The sequence below is a fragment of the Hyla sarda genome, chromosome 11 (assembly GCF_029499605.1).
Source record: "Hyla sarda isolate aHylSar1 chromosome 11, aHylSar1.hap1, whole genome shotgun sequence".
NCBI lineage: Eukaryota > Metazoa > Chordata > Amphibia > Anura > Hylidae > Hyla > Hyla sarda.
The window spans coordinates 32,247,217-32,268,884 of NC_079199.1; the positions used below are offsets into that span (position 1 = coordinate 32,247,217).

At 42.2% G+C, this 21,668-nt stretch overlaps 1 protein-coding gene across 11 annotated transcripts in view; it reads left to right on the plus strand.

Moving 5' to 3' along the window:
* Positions 1-21,668, plus strand: part of SLC8A3 (solute carrier family 8 member A3) — a 297,810-nt gene that overhangs the window by 126,798 nt on the left and 149,344 nt on the right. The window contains exon 1 of one of the 11 annotated variants that reach the window (XM_056547178.1): positions 16,562-16,594. The exons of the other annotated variants lie outside the window; for them this stretch is intronic. The gene's annotated coding sequence lies outside the window, so the exon portion shown is untranslated. Of the gene's footprint in view, positions 1-16,561; positions 16,595-21,668 lie in introns of those variants that run through there. 11 annotated transcript variants of the gene reach the window in all.

Here is a 21,668-nt window from a genome sequence, read left to right on the forward strand (position 1 = left end):
CACATATACAATATGTCTACTTTATGTTTGCATCAGAGGGCTTCAAAGTTCAGCAGCAATTTTCTAATTTTTCACAAAACTTTCAAAATCAGAATTTTTCAGGAACCAGTTCAGTTTTGAAGTGGATTTGAAGGGCCTTCATATTAGAAATACCCCATAAATGACCTCATTATAAAACTGCACCCCTCAAAGTATTCAAAATGACATTCAGAAAGTGCGTTAACCATTTAGGTGTTTCACACGAATAGCAGCAAATTGAAGGAGAACATTCAAAATCTTCATTTCTTACACTCGCATGTTCTTGTAGACCCAGTTTAGATTTTTTAAAAGGAGAAATAGGAGAAAAAGACCCCGAAATCTGTAACCCAATTTCTCTCGAGTAAGGAAATACTTCATATGTGGATGTAAAGTGCTCTGTATGTGCACTAGAGGACTCAGAAGGGAAGGAGCGTCAGTGGGATTTTAGAAAGTGAATTTTACAAGGCGTAATGGGAGAAAATGCCCCACAAAATTTGTAACCCCATTTCTTTGGAGTATGGAGATACCCCATGTGTGGACATAAAATGCTCTGCGGGCAAACTACAGTGCTCAGAAGAGAAAGAGCCACATTTGGCTTTTGGAGAGAAAATTTAGCTGAAATGGTTTTTGGGGGCATGTCGCATTTAGGAAGCCCCTATGGTGCCAAAGCAGCAAACAAAAATCAACATTGCATACTATTTTGGAAACTACACCCCTCAAGGCACGTAACAAGCAGTACAGTAAGCCTTAACACCCCACAGGTGTTTGATAAATGTACATACCTTCCTCCGCTCCCCCGGGGCCTCCGGTAACTGGCTCTGGTCACCGCCGTGATCCTCTTCCTGGTTGCCGGTGGTCGGAGAGTCTTACTGCGCTCAGCCAATCACCGGCCGCAGTGAAGTCCCGACTCGGCCGGCGATAGGTTGAGCGACCACTGTACTGAAATAAATGAAACTTAGCTGGTGGCAAATTAGTACTACTTGAAAATCTTTTTAATGGTTGGTTGGTGTTCTTATAATCAAACATTCCTATATTCTCATCCTTGGTCCTCATTGAATGAGGTTGACTGTTCAGTTGAGGTGCATGTTCTGTAGCCAAAGTAGTGCACTTTTGGTATACATTTTCCCAGTATACATTGAGCTACAGTGGCTTCCATTCTCACGTGAGTCAGATTAGACATACTGCTGTATACATTTGACAGACTGTGCCTTAGCATAATAGAGGATTTTCTTAGACTATAATTTAGATATATTCATAATTAAGATTTGTTCTTAATAACACGGAAATCTTTTATTTCTCAGCAGAGATGCTTTACTTCAGGGAACCATTGTACTCAGCGAAACCTGTAGTCTTAATATCCCTTCCCAGTTGTATTCTTTACAAGTTGGGTTGGCAGCTGAAAACATAATCTGTATGCACCCAAATGCCTTGTAATATGAAAATTGGCTCATACACAGTATAGTAAACAATTATTGGAGACTACAAAATAAATTGTAAAGCCAATAGGATAATTTGGACAAGTTGACTGCAGCACTGGCCCCACTGTTTTTTGGACAACAATAACAATAAACTTTAATACCTGAAAGGAAGATTATGAGAAAACCCCTTAAAGAACATTAGGCCTGTGTTAAAGGGGTACTCCGGTGAAAACCTTTTTTCTTTTAAATCAACTGGTGGCAGAAAGTTAAACATATTTGTAAATTACTTCGATTAAAAAATCTTAATCCTTCCAGTACTTATTAGCTGCTGAATGCTACAGAGGAAATTCCTTTCTTTTTGGAACCCTGATGACATCACGACCACAGTGCTCTCTGCTGACATCTCTGTCCATTTTAGCAACCATACATAGCAGATGTATGCTAAGGGCAGCATGGTGGCTCAGTTGTTAGCACTGCTGCCTTGCAGTGCTGGGGACTTGGGTTCAAATCCCACTAAGGACAAAAATAAATAAAGCGTTGTTATTATTATTATTATTATTATTATAACATCAGCAGAGAGAACTGTGCTCGTGATGTCATCAGAGAGCATTCCAAAAAGAAAATAATTTCCTTTGTAGTATTCAGCAGCTAATCTTACTCTGTACATAAAACAAAAATGGAATTTTCAGATTTCCAAGCTTTTCTAAAGTTCTGTTAGCACAGAAAGTAAAGTAGCATCAGTTTTGGTAAATTTAAACCACTTGTATTGCTTAACCCCCCCCCCCCTTTTAGTTTTCCACCTAAAAATCCATATGATGGCTTATTTTTTGCGCCACCAATTCTACTTTGTAATGACATTAGTAATTGTACCCATAAATCTACGGTGAAACGGAAAAAAAAATCATTGTGCGACAAAATACAAAAGAAAAAACGCTGTTTTGTAAATTTTGGGGGCTTCCGTTTCTACGCAGTACATTTTTCAGTAAAAATGACACCTTCTCTTTATTCTGTAGGTCCATGCGATTAAAATGATACCCTACGTATATAGGTTTGATTTTGTCGTACTTCTGGAAAAAAAATCATAGCTACATAATACGTTTAAAATTGTTCTCTTCTGACCCCTATAACTATTATTTTTCTGCATATGGGCCACTTTTCTGCGTGTGTGGGGGGGGGGGGGGGGATGGTATGAGTGCTCAGTTTTTTGCGCCGTGATCTGAAGTTTTTAGAGGTACCATTTTTGTATTGATCGGACTTTTTGATTGTTTAAAAAAAAAATATAATAATAATTCATGAAATAAAAAGTGACCAAAAATATGTAATACCAGCAATTTTATTTTGCCAAAACTGGTGGTAGACTACCTTTAAGTGCAATGATCTTACCCAGTGTTACTCTGTACAGTGATCCCTCAACTTACAATGGCCTCAACATACAATAGTTTCAACATACAATGGTCTTTTCTGGACCATTGTAACTTGAAACCAGACTCAACATACAATGCTTTGGAATCTGCGAAACGTGTCAATGGCTGGAAGAACCGACCAATCAGAATGGATATTTCACTGGCAAAACCCCTGTATTCCTAAAGTGCGTGCACTGACTGGTAGCGCCCCCTACAGTACAGGGAGGTATTACATGTTCTGTACTCTTTACCTGTATTACTGAAGTACATGCACTGACTGGTGTCTGGTAGCGCCCCCCTACAGTACAGGGAGGTATTACATGTTCTGTACTACTCTTTACCTGTATTACTGAAGTGTATGCACTGACTGATGTCTGGTAGCGCCCCCTACAGTACAGGGAGGTATTACATGTTCTGTACTCTTTACCTGTTCCAGAGTTAGCTGCTCCTTTGGACATCAGGTGAGGGCGGCTCCATTTTCCTTTTTTATTTTACATTGCGTGTTCTGTACAGGACCCTGAAGAAGCTCCTGTCCTCTACATAGACCAGTGTTTCCCAAAGAGGTTGCCTCCAGCTGTTGCAAAACTACAACTCCCAGCATGCCCGGACAGCCTTTGGCTGTCCGGGCATGCTGGGAGTTGTAGTTTTGCAACAGCTGGAGGCACTCTGGTTGGGAAACGCTGAAATAGACAGTGATTTACAGCTCCCGGCAGATCTTTCTTACTTTTATATGTAAGGATTTGCTTTATCTATATTACTTATCTACTTATTTATCTTTAATCCTCACTTTTTCCTATTTTTGGAGGACATTTTGGTGGCTTCAGAACCAATTACCAGGTTTCCATAGAGTTCTGGTCTCAACATACATGGGGAGATTGATCAAAACCTGAGCAGATGAAAAGTTGCCCAGTTGCCCATAGCAACCAATCAGCTTGCTTCTTTCATTTTTAACCAGGCCTCTGCAAAATGAAAGGAGCGATCTGATTGGTTGCTATGGGCAACTGGGCAACTTTTCCTTTGCACAGGTTTTGATAAATCTCCCCCACAATGGTTTCAACATACAATGGTCGTCCTGGCACCGATTAATATTGTAACTTGAGGGACCACTGTAGTAGACTACCTGTACCGTACACTTTCTGATATTTTCTTATTGTGGTGAATGTCATACAAAAATAAAGTGAGCGAGTAACCATCCTGACCCCCCCCCCCCCCCAATTCTAGTGCACCCTTGGAATGTCTTCTCATTCCTTGCAGTCCTGTCCTGTTTGCTGAAGTGACAGAGCACCTGGCTGGTCTGATCTCATTTCTGCTGAGAGGAAAGTATTCCCAGAGCATCAGCAAGTGTCTTGGAATAGATGAGCCGAGCTGATCTGTCTTGTCTATGGAGCACGAGTTTTAGAAAAGTCCTTTAACCCTTTCCCTTTGAACAGCCCTGTGCAGATGTTTGGGGAAACAGCATTTCCCAATCCACTCAAAAATCTTGGCTTCTATGACAAGATACAAATTAAAAAGCAAAAATAACAAGTCTGTTGTGGGAATTGCATAATTTAAAGGGGAATTGCATGCGCAAACTGAATCCAAAATTCACCCCTCATAGACTTTGCTTACGTCCTGGTAAATAACCTGCAGATGCCCAATAATAGTGCTGAAAAGTCAGAGCAACACATATAGGAGGAGATTTATCAAAACCCGTCCAGAGGAAAAGATGCCCAGTTGCCCATAGCAACCAATCAGATTGCTTCTTTCATTTTTAACAAGAAAGAAGCAAAATGAAAGAAGCCATCTGATTGGTTGCTATGGGCAACTGGGCATCTTTTCCTCTGGACGGGTTTTGATAAATCTCCCCCATAGAATTTATATCTGGTCTATAAGAAAATATAGGCTAGGTTACGGTAAATCCTGTAGCTAGCCTACATTTGGGGAAAACATCAGCACATTGGTAGAAGGGTATGCCATTGTATACTGCAGCGTACCTGTGCTGGACCGAGTGCCATTTACCGGTAACTATTTTCAGGCTGTTTTTGAGCCTATACTTAAAGGGGTACTCCGTTGAAAACCTTTTTTTCTTTGAAATCAACTGGTGCCAGAAAGTTAAACAGATTTGTAAATTACTTCTATTAAAAAATCTTAATCCTTCCTGTACTTATTAGCTGCTGAATACTACAGAGGAAATTATTTTCTTTTTGGAATTCTCTCTGGTGACATCATGAGCATAGTGCTCTTTGCTGACGTCATTATAATAATAATAATAAGAACTCTTTATTTATTGTTGTCCTTAGTGGGATTTGAACCCAAAGCCCCAGCACTGTAAGGCAGCAGTGCTAACCACTGAGACACCATGCTGACCTTAGAATACATCTGCTCTGCATGGTTGCTAAAATGGACCGAGATGTCAGCAGAGAGCACTGTGGTCGTGATGTCATCAGTGTTCCAAAAAGAAAGGAATTTCCTCTGTAGCATTCAGCAGCTAATAAGTACTGGAAGGATTAAGATTTTTTAACCCCTTAAGGACCAAGGACGTACCGGTACGTCCTTGGTCCTGCTCTTCTGATATAACGCGGGGTTACACAGTAACCCCGCGTCATATCACGGCGGGCCCGGCGTCATAGTGAAGCTGGGACCCGCCTCTAATAGCGCGCAGCGCCGATCGCGGCGCCGCGCGCTATTAACCCTTTAGCCGCGCGCTCAGAGCTGAGCCGCGAGGCTAAAAGTGAAAGTGAAAGTTCCCGACTAGCTCAGTCGAGCTGTTCGGGATAGCCGCGGCTAATCGCGGCATCCCGAACAGCTGACAGGACAGCGGGAGGGCCCCTTCCTGCCTCCTCGCTGTCCGATCGCCGAATGACTGCTCAGTGCCTGAGATCCAGGCATGAGCAGTCATGCGGCAGAATCGTTGATCACTGGTTTCTTATGAGAAACCAGTGATCAACATAGAAGATCAGTGTGTGCAGTGTTATAGGTCCCTATGGGACCTATAACACTGCAAAAAAAAAAGTGAAAAAAAAAAGTGAACAAAGATCATTTAACTCCTCCCCTATTAAAAGTTTGAATCACCCCCCTTTTCCAATAAAAAAAAAAACACAGTGTAAATAAAAATAAAAATAAACACATGTGGTATCACCGCGTGCGGAAATGTCCGAATTATAAAAATATATCATTAATTAAACCGCTCGGTCAATGGCGTGCGCGCAAAAAAATTCCAAAGTCCAAAATAGTGCATTTTTGGTCACTTTTTATATCATTTAAAAATGAATAAAAAGTGATCAATAAGTCCTATCAATGCAAAAATGGTACCGTTAAAAACTTCAGATCACGGTGCAAAAAATTAGCCCTCATACCGCCCCATACACGGAAAAATAAAAAAGTTATAGGGGTCAGAAGATGACAATTTTAAACGTATTAATTTTCCTGCATGTAGTTATGATTTTTTCCAGAAGTCCGACAAAACCAAACCTATATAAGTAGGGTATCATTTTAATCGTATGGACCTACAGAATACATATCAGGTGTCATTTTTACCGAAAAATGTACTACGTAGAAACGGAAGCCACCAAAAGTTACAAAACAGCGTTTTTTTTTCAATTTTGTCGCACAATGATTTTTTTTCCCGCTTCACCATAGATTCTTGGGCAAAATGAATGACGTCATTACAAAGTAGATTTGGTGGCGCAAAAAATAAGCAATCATATGGATTTTTAGGTGTAAATTTGAAAGAGTTATGATTTTTTAAAGGCAAGGAGCAAAAAACGAAAATGCAAAAACGGAAAAAACCCCGGTCCTTAAGGGGTTAATAGAAGTAATTTACAAATATGTTTAACTTTCTGGCACCAGTTGATTTAAAAGAAAAAAGGTTTTCACCGGAGTACCCCTTTAAAAGGCATGGCCACCTTCACTTTTAAGTCCCATATAAAACGATATATGCTTAGCCTAATAGTAACTTTGTTTAGTTAATTTCTATGTTCACACAGTGTAAAATTTAGTGGCACATTTAAATTTTTTGCATATATTTTTGGCTGTAATTGGCAAAAACTGTGGCCGTCTTTTTTTTTTTTACATATATATATATATTTATATATATATATATATATATATTTTTTTTACGGCTAGAAATGCTCACATAAAATAAAACACGCAGCTAGGTTTTATACTGTGTGAATATAGCCTTAAACATCATTTGGTTCATTAAAGCAAAGACATGGGGGGGGGGGGTATTTATCAAAGGATTTATGTGTTTTTTTTTTCTTCACGTAACTTTGGCGCAATACTTTGGCGCAGTGTCTTTTTGCGCCAAAGTTTGGCGCATCTTCTCCTCTGTCATTTTTACAACTTTCTCAAAATCACACGGTCCTGTGTGTGATTTTAACTTTAGTCAGTAATTCATCATTTGAGCCAATCGATCTTTGGCGCAATTTTGGCGCAAATCCCCGCCATGAAATTTTGCACATGGAAAACACACTTAGCAATGTCAGAAAATGTAAAGGCGTCAAAATACATAAAACATTTTTTTTTGAGAAAGCAGCGACGCCTCCGGGGCTGCGCAATACTATCCTGCGACATAGTTGTCTCTGAGGGACCTTCACCCTCCGTTGAGCCAGCATTGGACATGGCCACACAGGTTCAGGAAAGGTAAGCACTAAAGCAGTGGTCTCCAACCTGCGGACCTCCAGATGTTGCAAAACTACAACTCCCAGCATGCCCAGACAGCCAACGACTGTCCGGGCATGCTGGGAATTGTAGTTTTGCCACATCTGGAGGTCCGCAGGTTGAAGACCACTGCACTAAAGTAGCTAAAAAAAAAAAATACCCAAGTTGAAAATAAAATCCATTTCACATGGTGGCTATAAACCCCACAAAAGAAAAATAACTCAGGTCGCTTGCTGATATCCTGCAGGAGGGACTCCGAAATGGCTGCACAAGGGGTAAAATACACGTCCTCTGTGGCGGTAAGTTCTGTGTAAAAGGCGCTGTGAACAGCTGATTTCAACATTTGAGCCAAAATTACTAACAACAAGTGGAAAAAAAAAGGGTAAAAAGAAACTGTCAACAGGCAAAATTGATAAATACCCCCCATGGTGCCTGCAGACTGAACTACATTTTCAACCTGTGATGGTTTCCTTTAAAGGGGTATTCCAGGCCAAAACTTTATATATATATATATATATATATATATATATATATATATATATATCAACTGGCTCCGGAAAGTTAAACAGAATTGTAAATTACTTCTATTAAAAAATCTTAATCCTTCCAATAGTTATTAGCTTCTGAAGTTGAGTTGTTCTTTTCTGTCTAACTGCTCTCTGATGACTCACGTCCCGGGAGCTGTGCAGTTCCTATGGGGATATTCTCCCATCAAACACAGCTCCCGGGACGTGACATCATCATTGAGCAGTTAGACAGAAAACTTCAGAAGCTAATAACTATTGGAAGGATTAAGATTTTTTTATAGAAGTAATTTACAAATCTGTTTAACTTTCCGGAGCCAGTTAATATATATATATATATATTAAAAAAGGTTTTGCCTGGAATACCCCTTTAATTTTTCAATATCTTTTTGACCCCCAATACATCCAACTGGATGACCATTGTAAAGGTGCTTGTTGTAGATGTTAGAATTCCCTGCACAGATACTTCTAGTAGCTGCTGAGGATGTAAATATAACACTGATCATGTCATTGAGAAGATTAATAGTCATTTAACAATAAACTGTATGCCGAAAAGAATCTACTGTGGTAATTAGAGATGAGCGAACTTACAGTAAATTCGATTCGTCACAAACTTCTCGGCTCGGCAGTTGATGACTTATCCTGCATAAAGGAGTTCAGCTTTCAGGTGCTCCGGTGGGCTGGAAAAGGTGGATACAGTCCTAGGAGACTCTTTCTTTCCTAGGACTGTATCCACCTTTTCCAGCCCACCGGAGCACCTGAAAGCTGAACTCATTTATGCAGGATAAGTCATCAACTGCCGAGCCGAGAAGTTCGTGACAAATCGAATTTACTGTAAGTTCGCTCATCTCTAGTGGTAATTGATGCCAGCGTATGATATAACAATGTTAAGTGACTTACTAGCTGTGTCATCCGTCTTTACCATTCTACCTCCCACCAGCCCTATTTTTGCTCATGTAATTACCATGTTAAATGATTCTGAAAGCTTGATGCTGGGGGGAATTGCATGTATTTATGTGAACATCTTTGGTTTGGTGGACATGGAGTAGGGGTAAGTATTGGTCTATATACCATCATTATTAGAGAAACAAAAAAAGTCAATGTAGGAAAAACCAGCTCACCGCCATATGTAAACTTGTATAAGGAGACTTCAGATGTTTAAAGGAAGCACGGATTTGAAGTCCAACCAAATACTTGGAGTGAACAATGCTTGACAAAAAAGAACAGGATCCAGCTCCCAAAAAGAAAAGTTAAAAGTCCAAAATTTAATTTACATGTTTAAAAAATAGGTGAAAACCAAAACGGGATAAAAGCATAGCAGAAACGCCGACGCGTTTCGAACCATATTGTTCTTAATCATGGCATAATAAAATAAGCTACATGCATCCTATATATACTGGAAGAAGAAAGCACACGTGCAGGGGGGCCTCCAGCTGCTCCAAAAAGTCCAATTAGAAAATTAAAACTTCACCTTTAATGTAGCATGTTTAAAAACGAAGGATATCCATGATAGAAAATAAAAAGAAAGGTAAACCGACGTGTTTCGAGCCTATACTGGCTCTTAGTCGTGCCACAGATAATGATTCCAACAAAAACAAAAAAGCAAAAATGCAAAAAATACAAAAATAAGTACAACTAATAAATGTAGTATAAATCCTGACGATAATTTAATCCTAGAGGAGAGCGTGACTGTAATCTCATGATCCAATATGCTTCTCGCATTAATACTTTGTGATACCAATTCCCCCCTCGTACGGGACAAGAGACTTTTTCAATGCCCATGATGGATATGCATGAACTGTCTCCCTGGTGTACCTCCATGATGTGTCTGTCTAAGGCTGGGTTCACATCACGTTTTTGCATGCGGTTGGGAAACCGCATACGGCCGAAAACGCAGCCGACTGGAGGCTGCGGTTCACTCCGGTCGGCTCATAGACATACATTAACTACGGCTGAGTGCGGGCGCCGCGATTAAGCCCCGCCCACCCCTCCTCCCAGCCGTATACGGGAACCGTAGTTACAAACCGTAGTGCGAACCCAGCCTAACCCAGACATGCCTTTGTTGTTAATGTCAGAGGTTGCATGGAGGTGTTCATATATGCGACGTTTCAATTTCCTTGATGTACACCCAATGTACTGTAATTTACAAATTAGGCAAATGGCTGAATAGATAACATGGGTAGAATTACAATTTATGAATGAATGCATATGGAAAGTTTGATGTGTTGCCACAGATATGAATGTGTCTGATTTGTGTATAAGGGGACATCAGTTACATCTACTTTGTGAACATTAGTGACTATTAGTTTTAAACATTGTAGAGTAGTCACTAGGACACAACATATTAGAGTACATCCTCTTTTTTTTTTTTTTTTTTGCTGCTGGGGCCCCCGGCGATCGCCGCTGCAGCACCCTGCCATCATTACTGCACAGAGCGAGTTTGCTCTGTGCGTAATGACGGGCGATACAGGGGCCGGAGCAGCGCGACATCATGGCTCTGCCCCTCATGACATCACGGCCCGCCCCCTTAATGCAAGTCTATGGCAGGGGGCGTGACGACTGCCACGCCCCCTTCTCATAGACTTGTATTGACAGGGGCGGGCCGTGACGTCACGAGGAGCGGAGCCGTGATGTAACGATGCTCCGGCCCCTATATTGCCCATCATTACGTGCAGAGCGATCTCGCTTTGCGCAGTAATGAAAGCGGGATGCTGCAGCAGCGATCCCCGGGTTCCCCAGCAGCGGGACCCCGGTGATCTGACATCTTATTCCCTATCCTTTGGATAGGGGATAAGATGTCTAGGGGCAGAGTACCCATTTAAACCTGGAAACTCAAGCAGTAAATATATTAAAAGAAAACGAAATGTAAAAGATACACAATTATCCCGGTAGTCATTCTCCTGGGAGATCAGCCATTTACCCTATCTCCTAGCATCTGCTGTTAGAATATAGTTGGTACACCAACACACATTAGATACTGTCCAGAGTAGGAGAAAATTCCCATAACAAACATATGCTGCTCTGGACAGTTCCTAAAATGGACAGCAGAGGTGAGCAGAGAGCACTGTGCTCGTGATGACAGCTGAGAGCACTTTGTTCCAAAAAGAACAGAATTTCCTCTGTAGTATTCAGCAGCTAATAAGTACTGCAAGGATTAAGATTTTTTAATAGAAGTAATTTACATATCTGTTAAACTTTTTGGCACCAGTTGATTTAAAAAAAAACTTTTTCACCAGAGTATCCCTTTAATCCTTCTAGTATTTATTAGCTGCTGTATGCTCCACAGGAAGTTTTTTTTTCTCTTTCAATTTAATTTCTGTCTGACCACAGTGCTCTGTGCTGACACCTCTGTCCATGTCAGGAACTGTCCAGAGTAGGAGCAAATGCCCATAGCAAACCTCTCCTGCTCTGAACAGTTCCTGACATGGACAGAGGTGTCAGCAGAGAGCACTGTGGTCAGAAAGAAATTAAAAGAGAAAAAAACTTCCTCTGTAGTATACAGCATCTAATAAGTACTGGAAGGATTACGATTTTTAAATGGAAGTAATTTACAAATCTGTTTAACTTTCTGGCACCAGTTGATTAAAAAAAAAAAAATAATAATAATAATAATTCCACCGGAGTACCCCTTTGAATGATCTATGTTTTATGCCCTTCTGTATATTATGGTATATTCTAACACGTTGTATAGAGGTTATCTATGCCAAAAATAAATAAATGCATAAACATAGTTTATTGGACTCAACATAAATTGTTTGCATGTAAAATCTTTTTTTATTGTATGACAAACATTGTTCAAGTCGGAAATGGCGTAACATGCCATTCCAGCACTCCCGGGACATGATTACCCATACAAGTATGGCCTCTGTATGGGATCAATGGCTGGAGTGATGGGGATTGACGTCTGCCAAAAAACCCTCTCACTCTACAAATATGCTTACAATACAAGGGTACGTTCACATGAGCGTACCCACAGCGTGTTTTACGCTACGGATCCACCGCTGAAGGACCGCTGCATGGTGGCTTTACATGTGCCTGCTCGTAGTGGCAATACACACAGTCCTATAAATGTAACTACATTTTCCTTTATTTGGTTAAAATTTTACTTTGCTAAAAGAAAAATAGAAATCAGGTGATACTTTCTTCCTTTTTTAATCATTCTGGATTTTCCTTTTCAACTACTTATATCTTCCTGACTTCACCCGTCTCGCCAGTTCTTTGGTTTCTTTCATCTGTATGTATATTCTTCATGCATTTTCATAGGGCTAAACCTAGGAGCTTTATGTATTACAAATGTCTCAGAAAAAAAGTTACTATATTGCTTGTAGCTAAAAGGGAGATCCCATAGATCATTATTCCAAAGCAGTTTAGAAAATCAAAGCTAAACTTTGGATAGTTGCTGCGCACAGTGGGCCTTCAGTGATCATGTATTTAAATCTGACCGTATGAATGAGAATGACCTGCTGAAAAGCTTGAAGCTACCAGTAATAGAGTTAACATGTGCTTTGGATGCTTTTGATGTACTTCGTACTTTATGTTGTACGGTCATGCTTTCGTGCTAAAAGTGAATCTGTCACATTGAAAATGCAGTCTAATGTAGAGGCATCATGTTATAGAACAGGAGGAGAATGATTGAATACATATACATATATATATATATATATATATATATATATATATATATATATATACGGGATCAGTATTTTCCTCGGGGAGAGGACGCCACTCCTGACGTGAGATGGAGATTTATGAGGCCATTTGCACTCCACGGGCAGCTGGGAAAAAAATATTCAAATGAGCTCACCACACCCCCTATACAGGTAGTGTGTCCTGCAACCATCTCCGACTCCAGTTAAGAAGTCTCAGAACTGATTGGGATTTTATGCCAAGCCAGAACTCTCTCCAGAAGGAAAGAGAACCCATCTGCAGACAGCTGTTTCGGGGTACACCTTTCCTTTTCTTAGATATAAAAAAAATTGGGGTCCATATATTTGATCCTAAGAAAAGTTACGTTTTAGCTAATGCATATCCTCAATACTTATTTGTGGTCTGATGCGGAGGAATTTCTGTAACTGGGGAGCAGCACCTTAAATATGTTTTGCACTATCCATATTTGTGAAGTGTTGGTGTGGCACCATGGTCAATCTACTCTGCTGCATCAGGCATTGGTGGGTGGAAATCCTGGATGATCCATGCCTGATTCATCTTCACAAAGGTCAGTCTCTCCACATTTTTCGTGGACAGACGAGTTCTCCTTGGGGTTACTATGGCCCTGCCGCACTAAACACCCGCTCTGATGGCACACTACTGGCCAGGCAGGACAACTTTTCAAAGGCAAACTCTGCTAGTTGTGACCACAAATAAAGTTTGGCTGGCCAGAAGTCCAGCAGGTCTTCAAGGTGTGTTGGCATGAGCATGTCAAGGTATGCCACCACCTGCTAGTTCAGGTCCCACTCCAGGTCTATCTGCTGTTAATGAGTTGCTTCACTATGTAGGTGAAGAAAGCTACTAATCAGCGACTGCAGACTCAGGCTGCTGCTGATGGAGCTGGTACTGCTTCTGCCACCCCATCCCTCCCCAGCAGCCATGGCAGTGGAAGGCGAGCACAGAGGGCCCCCCCGAGTCAGACCTGCGAGAGTATGGATGATGGCGCAGATAGCCATCGCCCAACTGACTACGTAGGATGTCTCTGTAGTAGGTTAGTTTGTCCTCCCTCTCAGTGGATGTAAAAAATAAGGCCCCATTTTGTGCCGGTAGCGAGGGTCCAATAAGGTGGAGAGCCAGAAGTCATCCCGCTGCCGAATGGTGACAGTTCGGCGTTCACTACGCAAGCAAGTCAGCATGCATCATGCCATGTGTGCAAGTGTCTCGGAGGGACTCCCTGCCTCCATCTCCACTGCATACTGCCACAGTGTGTATGGGTTCTCTGTCTCGTCTTCCTCATAACCCTCTAGCTCCTCTGGCTGCTCCTGCTCCTGCTCCTCCTCTCCTGTCAGATGACTATAAAAACCTCCCATTTCGCGAAACTTAAACTGTGCTCCACTGTTCCCCTCCTCCTCTTCCAGTTAAGCCCCCACAGGGCTCATGTGGCTGTGAGATGTAGGCGCCATGTCTCCAGTGCCCTGACTAGCCATCGTTTCCAACACGTGTTGTTGGAAATGAAGCAGTGGAATGATGTCATTCATCCTGTAATCCTGGTGACTGACTAATAATGTGGCTTCCTCAAAGGGCCTGAGCAAACAGCAGGTGTGACATATGAGCTGCCACTGGTTCACATTGACGTTACACAGGGGAGTACTCCTATCCGCTTGGATCATCAAGAAATCGGTGATTGCTTGTCTCTGTTTGTATAGTCGGTCCAACATATGGAGGGTGGAACTCCAATGTGTGGAAACAGCGCAAATCAGATTATGTTGGGGGATACCGTTCTGACACTGCAGCTCAAGGAGGGTGTGCTTTGCGGTGTACGAGTGGCTGAAGTGCATGAAAAGTTTCATTCCCATTGTAAGGATGTCTTGCAGATGGGGGTAACACTTCAGGAACCGCTTGAAAACCAGATTGAATACGTTTGTCATGCAGGGCGCATGCTTTCTTGTCGCAGCGCAGACAAGATGTTCTTCCCGTTGTCGGTCACCATGGTTCCCATTTCCAGTTTTCGTGGAGTAAGCCATGATTCGATTTCTTGATGAATGACTTTTAGCAGTTCCTCCCCTGTCTGACTCTTTTTGCCAAGGCAAACCATGTGAAGAACAGCGTGACACCGCCGTGCCCTGCACACATGGTATGCTGGGGGGGGGGCACTGAAACTTGCCAGTGCAGTGAGTGGAGGCTGAGGACACGGTGGAGGATGAGGAGGCGGAGTCGCACACTGTCACAGGACCAATGTCCTGAGAGCGTGAAGGTGGAAGCGGTGTGACCTGTCCAAGTTGCTGTTGTGGCTGTGCAGGAACCACATTCACCCAGTGGGCCATAAGGAACATGTATTGTCCCTGACCATAGTTCCACACGTTGGTGTTGCCGTGCACTTTGGTAGACACCGACAGGCTCAAGGACTGCCCCACCTTCTGTTCCAAAAAATTGTGCAGGGCTGATATTGCCTTTTTTGCAAAGAAATGACGGCTTGGGACTCTTCACCTCGGCTCGGCACAAGCCATCAGTTCTCTGAAAGGTGCAGAGTTCACCACTTGAAAAGGGAGGGACTGCAGCACCAGCAACTTGGACAGGAGCACATTCAGCTTCTGCGCCGTTGGATGAGTGGGCGCATACTGTTGTCTTTTGGACATGGCTTCGCCAATGGATTGTTGGCGGAATGACTGACTCAAAGTAGGAGGAGCAGGAGCATCTGGAGCGACAGAAGAGGAGTATGACAGACAGCTTCCTTCGCCTGAGGTGGTGGAGCCTTGGCTGGCTGAAAGAGGGAGCGGCGTGCCACTGGGTGATGCAGAAGGCTGGACCAACGCATCGGAGCCACGGTTCTACCAGGCCACTTTATGGTGATGCTGCATATGATGATGCAAGGCCGTGGTGCCAACATTGGGACCCTGGCCAAGCTTCACCTTCTGCCAACACATCTTGCATGTGGCCAGGTTAACATCCTCCGAATGCTTGATGAAAAACTGCCACACCGTCAAGTAGCTGATTCCATCCCCCCCCCCCCCCCCCCAACAGTCCACACTGATTGACTGCTACTGCCGCCGACTCCAGGAACTCTTGTTCCACTACCTCCCAGGAAGGTAGGCTTCCGAGAAGCAGGTGGTCTACCCCGGGCACGTTTAGCTCCAGACTTTCCACTTCTGCCACCATGCTGACTGCCAACCATGCTACCACTTTGCTGGCTCAGCTGCGGCCTCACTGGCAACCTGCAACCCTCTTCTCCTGATGATGATGAAGCCCCTTCTGCACCTGGCTCCCATGTGCGATCGGCTTCACCATCATCAAGTTGTGTCTGTACGTCACCCATGTTCCCGCCTTTCCATGTCCTGACATGTGGGGCTGCCATCTTTGCTGCTCTGGAGCCTTGACCACACTAAATGGAGTTTAATGAAGTGATTTGTGCGATCGAATCATGGTGACATTCGGATTGGTTGCAAAGCGAATTTTTCCTAAAATTCATAACAAATTTGGATTAATCAGATTGGATTCGCTCATCCCTAATAATGACTCTATACAGAAACATTTCTCTCAAAGTTATATATCAGCTATATATTTGCTCATCTCCCTTGTGACATATACGGAAATTGAAGCAGCTTATTTTGCTTGGTCACCTGACCATTTGACGACTATTCTTTTTCTCCCTGCCAGCCGTGGGGAGTTAGAAATGCATACACCTACCAAATCAATGAAAATAACCTGCTTGGTATAAAAAAAAAAAAAAAAAAAAAAATTTCAAACCCTATTAGGAAAATCTTTTTCAGGACCCAGCCCGATCTATAAACCAGTGCAAAGAGAGGCTACAAAGACCGTCTTTTGCTCTGGAGGACCCAGTGTGTCTCTGCGCTACCCAGACATCTCTTTGACATCATAGATCACAGTATATTGTTGGCTCCTGGGAGGAAACCTTAGCAAACACAAGGGAACATACAAACTCAAGGTAATTATTCAGCAGTGGATTTTGATATCATTGACTTCAATGGGTCCGCAGAACATCCTCAATAGTGGCAGATTTGCAGATTTTCTGCAGACCCATTGACGTCAATGGGATCGAAATCTTTTTAGGATTATCTGCCCCAGGTTGCATTAATTATTACATTACGTGTGAACGTCCCCTAATGCAGATTTTACTCTTGGCTGGATCTAAATCTAGGATCAAGGCAAGAGTGCTAACCACTGAGCAACCAGCCATATAATGCTTCATATTACCTATGATGGAGCTGCAGGTGATTGAACACAAAAAAAAGAATTGTCCATAGTCCGAAAAATGCTTAAAGTGCATATTCACTTGCTTCTTTGTTAGCTAGTTTTTTTTTGTATACATAGGAGCGTTTTTATGGTGCGGTTTTCTCCTGCAGAGCCATGGTGGGGGCTGAGAAAAAGATGAGGTTCAGCCCCCCAAAAAAACATGCAAGCATACACACAACATCTTCTACGTAAAGCACAAGTCATTTGGGGGAGAAAACCACGTTGCTTATTGGCAGAACTATTGGAAGAAGTGATGCTGATTTTGTTCGTGTGAACAAGGCCAACAAATTTTATTCAAGGAAACTAAAGCACTTCTAATATTTGGGTGAAAAAACACCATTTTATATGTATCCCATGGCAATTTGTTCATTTGGGGGTCTGTTTACATGCACAGTATCATGCACATATTTGATGCACAGGATTTGAAGCGGTGTTCAATCATTTAGTTTACATTGAAATCTGCAGCATCAAATTAGCACTGGACACTGTATGTGGGAATTGACACTTAATCAATTATTGCTGAGTCAAAGAGTTTATATAAAAAATATACGATATACAGAAAAAAACTACTACATATTAGTAAGATTTGCAGGTTATTGGCTACTTAATGGTGCTACTGAGGCACTTACTTGGGGGTATCATAGCAACATTTTGATGGGCGGCTATTTACAAAGAAATCGATTATTGACTGTTCCCCACCCAGTGTCCCAGATTCTCAGTAGTGGTTGCATCGGGTCAGTCCGCCCCTGGCACCCCCCTTGTGAGTGGCACCCGGGGCAGACCCATGCCATGACGTGGACGTCCTGCGCAGCCTTGCCGTCGGTGAATGGACCGAGTGATGGAGCTGGGAGATTATAGCTCTCAGCTCTGCCACTCTGTGGTTGTATGCTAGTGTGAGACTGTGGCCAGGCCGCGCTGCTGCCGCATTGGGCAGCCAGGCACTGGCCTGCCACTGCCTGCCCATGGAGCGGCTAGCTGCATTAGTGTGGGGCTAAAGGGCTTGCTGCTTTGGGCCCCTGGAATGACCGGGCCCAGGGCAACTGCCCCTTTTGCCCTGCGTTAAAGACGGCCCTGTATGTGATGGACGAGCTGTTGGCTTGAAATGCGTTACTGTAAATCACTTCTTGTACATGGAATTTTTAACTGCATGAAATGAAAAAATATATATTTTATCTTCAAAAACACTTGAGTTTTGTACATTTTATATTGCTACATGATTGGTGAGGATATGTCCCAGATCTCTTACTAATGAGAACAAGCGTGGGGCAGGGGCTCCTCCATACAGGTTATTTAAATTTACTGTAAATATTCAAATTCTTCGAAAAGCCCCCTCAAGGGAACATTGTTTAGCAAGCCCATGCCTTAAAAAATGTATCCACTTATGAGGTTGTTTGGGTTATCGCTTAAAACCTTGTTGTGTTCACTCCATTCAACATGTAACCATCACGGGATAAATAGAATGTAAGAAACCAATATCCAGTACTGGGCTTTTTCCCTTATACCTGTGTGAATATTTACAATGATCCCTTTGACTGAGCATCGGCGAGAAATTCACTACTTTATTAATAACTCATCAAAGTAAATATGAAATGCCCAGAGAATAACATGGAGATGAAAGCATTAAACTTAAAGCAAATAATAAATATAAATGATATTTCAAGATGAACGTTGGATCTGCATGAATAATAAACTATGTAAAGTCAGAAAACATTCTCTGTTAAAGTGATAGTCTTTTACCTCATGTGCTAGCAATAACGTGTATTCAGCGCCGATATACAGAATTATTTACTTGTGTTCTCTATGTGCACGTCCACCCCCCTGTCCCCAAGAACAAAAGAGTGGATATTTCTATAACATTAATACTCACTGTATCTGTGGTAATGGCTTTGTGGATTTACCAAATTTATTTACAGAAATTCTAGTGTTTATTTTCCCCTTTGCGCCTTTTACCGATGGTCGGCCACTGGTAGGCCCTCTCTTAGGCCCATTTCACATTATAAAACTACCTCCGTTATAAACGTCCGTCATAAAAATCTGGAAAATCGGCCATTAAACGGCCGTTAGATATTCCCATTATAGCCTATGGGATTTTTCTAATAGCCGTTTTAACCCATTATCGCCCGTTATTAATAATTTTGTTATTTTGTGATGGGCAATAGTAATGGGAGAAATAGTTCATGTACTTCAGTTTCTTCCGTTTATTCGTCTGTCACAAAATAGGCCGTTAGGGATTTTCTAATGGCCGATTTTCAAGATTTTTATGACGGACGTTTATAACAGAGTTATTTTTTATAGTGTGAAAGGGGCCTTACCCTTGGTGATCAGCTGCTTTCGCCAATTGAAGCCATGTTTAGGAAGGGGTATTTGGGGAGATTCATCAAAACCTGTGCAAAGAAAAAGTTGCCCATAGCAACCAGATTTCTTCTTTAATTTTCCAGAGGTCTTGTTAATAATGAAAGAAGGAAGCTGATTGGTTGCTATGGGCAACTGGGCAACTTTTCCTCTGGACAGGTTTTGATAAATCTCCCCCATTGGGACATTTACACGCCATTCCAATGCGTAGATGTGTTCAGTCCAGCAGAACCACTGGGTTCACACCACGTTTTTGCAATATAGTTTTTTTTTTCAGGTTTTTGATAAAAAAACGGATTCCTCAAAACCTGACTAAACTGTATCAAAACGTGTGTACAAAGTTTTATCTGTATACGGTTGAAAACCGTATACGGTTTGAAAAGTGATGTCCGGTTGCATCCGTTTTTTAAGAAAAAAACTGCATACGTTTTGAACTTTTCACTCCATTATGAATAAAGTTTCACTTGTTTGATTGAAATTCCAAGAAAAAAAAACTGTGCAAAGTCAAAAACCGTATGGTAAAAACTGGATGGAACTGTACACACATACAGTTCTGTACGGTTCCCATTGACTCCCATGTTGAAAAATCGTATAGACCCGTATAAGTTTTTTTTTTTTTTACCTGGACAAAAAACCGTGGTAGGCCACGGTTTTCTGTCCAGAAAAAAAAAGTAAAAAACCATGTGGTGTGAAAAACGGAGACAACCGTATGCAATATGGTGCATACGGTTTTGAATGGAAAGTCTATGGGCACGGTTTTCTGTACAGTTGCATACGTTTTTTTTTTTTTTTTTAAACCGTATCCAAAAACTGTATAGAAAATCGTGGTGTGAACCCACCCTTATTAGGTTTTTATGGCCTAAACAGGCATGGACACCTAAACTTCATGTTCAACCTAACAACATCACTGGTAATGTATGAAGCCCAGATTATCCCAGATTGGCTAGCCGTATACATTAGATAGCTATCCTGCCAATAACTTCCATACATATGCTTGGTCAAATATGCATGTATTATCAATGAGGAGAGAAAGCAATGCCCAAACGCAGAAGCCAAAACAAATGGATATAGCCAGTGTTGTCCAAACCGTGTGTCTCCAGCTGTTGCAAAACTACAACACCCAGCATGCCTGGCCAGCCTTCGGCTGTCCAGGCATGCTGGGAGTTGTAGTTTTGCAACATCTGGGGACACATTGTTTGGAAAACACTAGATTAAGCAGTTAAAATCCAACAGTCCATTCCTTATGTCCCCTGGAAGTAATAGATTGTCTAAAGTGGAGAGCCCCCAGTAATATGCAGAATTTGGCTATAAAGTACACAGTAAAGTGCCAGAAAGTTATACAGATTTTGACTTCTATTTAAAAAAATCTTAATCCTTCCAGTACTTATCAGCTGCTGTATGCTCAAGAGGAGGTTGTGTAGTTCTTTCCAGTCTGACCACGATGTTCTCTGCTGCCACCTCTGTCTGTGTCAGGAACTGTCCAGAGCAGGAGAAGGTTTGCTATGGAGATTTGCTCCTGCTATGGACAGTTCCTCACACAGACAAAGGTGTCAGTAGAGAGCACTGTGGTCAGACTGAAAAGAACTACACAACTTCCTCTGGAGCATACAGCAGCTGATAAATACTGGAAGGATTGAGATTTTTAAAATGGAAGTAATTTACAGATCTGTTTAAAGGAAACTACCAGTACTTGCTGGTAGTGCAGGAAGCTGATCAGTTTGATGCCTACCCTGCCCGGATCCGCCCCGCCGTTCGGCTGAATTCTTAAATTTTCAGTATATACTAATTAGGTGCTAACTGGCACAGGCCGGGCTTACTGGCACTCTGACGTCAGCGCCGCCCAGCTCATTAATATTCCTCCCCTCCCTCCACCTCTCCCTCTTCATTACAGAGCGGGGAGAAGGGGGAGAGGCGGAGGGAGGGGAGGAATATTGATGAGTTGGGCGGTTCTGCAGCCAGAAACGCTGATGTCAGAGTGCCAGTTAGCCCGGCCTGTGCCAGTTAGCACCTAATTAGCATATACCGAAAATCAAAGATTTTGGCCAAACGACGGGGCGGATCCGGGCATGGTAGGCATCAAACTGATCAGCGTCCCCCGCTCTACCAGCCAGTACTGCTGGTTAGTGCAGGGGGGGGGAGTAAGCTTTCTGGTGCCAGTTAATTTGAAAACATTTTTTTTTAGAAGCCCTTTAATCGATGACTACTCCTTGTTGTATGTGAAATACTTTTTTCTCTTGTCCAAACAGTCATGGACAAAGCTCTTGGGGATCCTTTTTGTTCCCAGCACAAGTAGATTTCTAAACACTACTCCATAATGAATTTTGCTACTACATTCATCAGGCCTCTATAACATGTATATCATATCCCACGTGCCAAGGATTGCCTCGAAGTGCTTTTTTGACTTTTAATTGTTT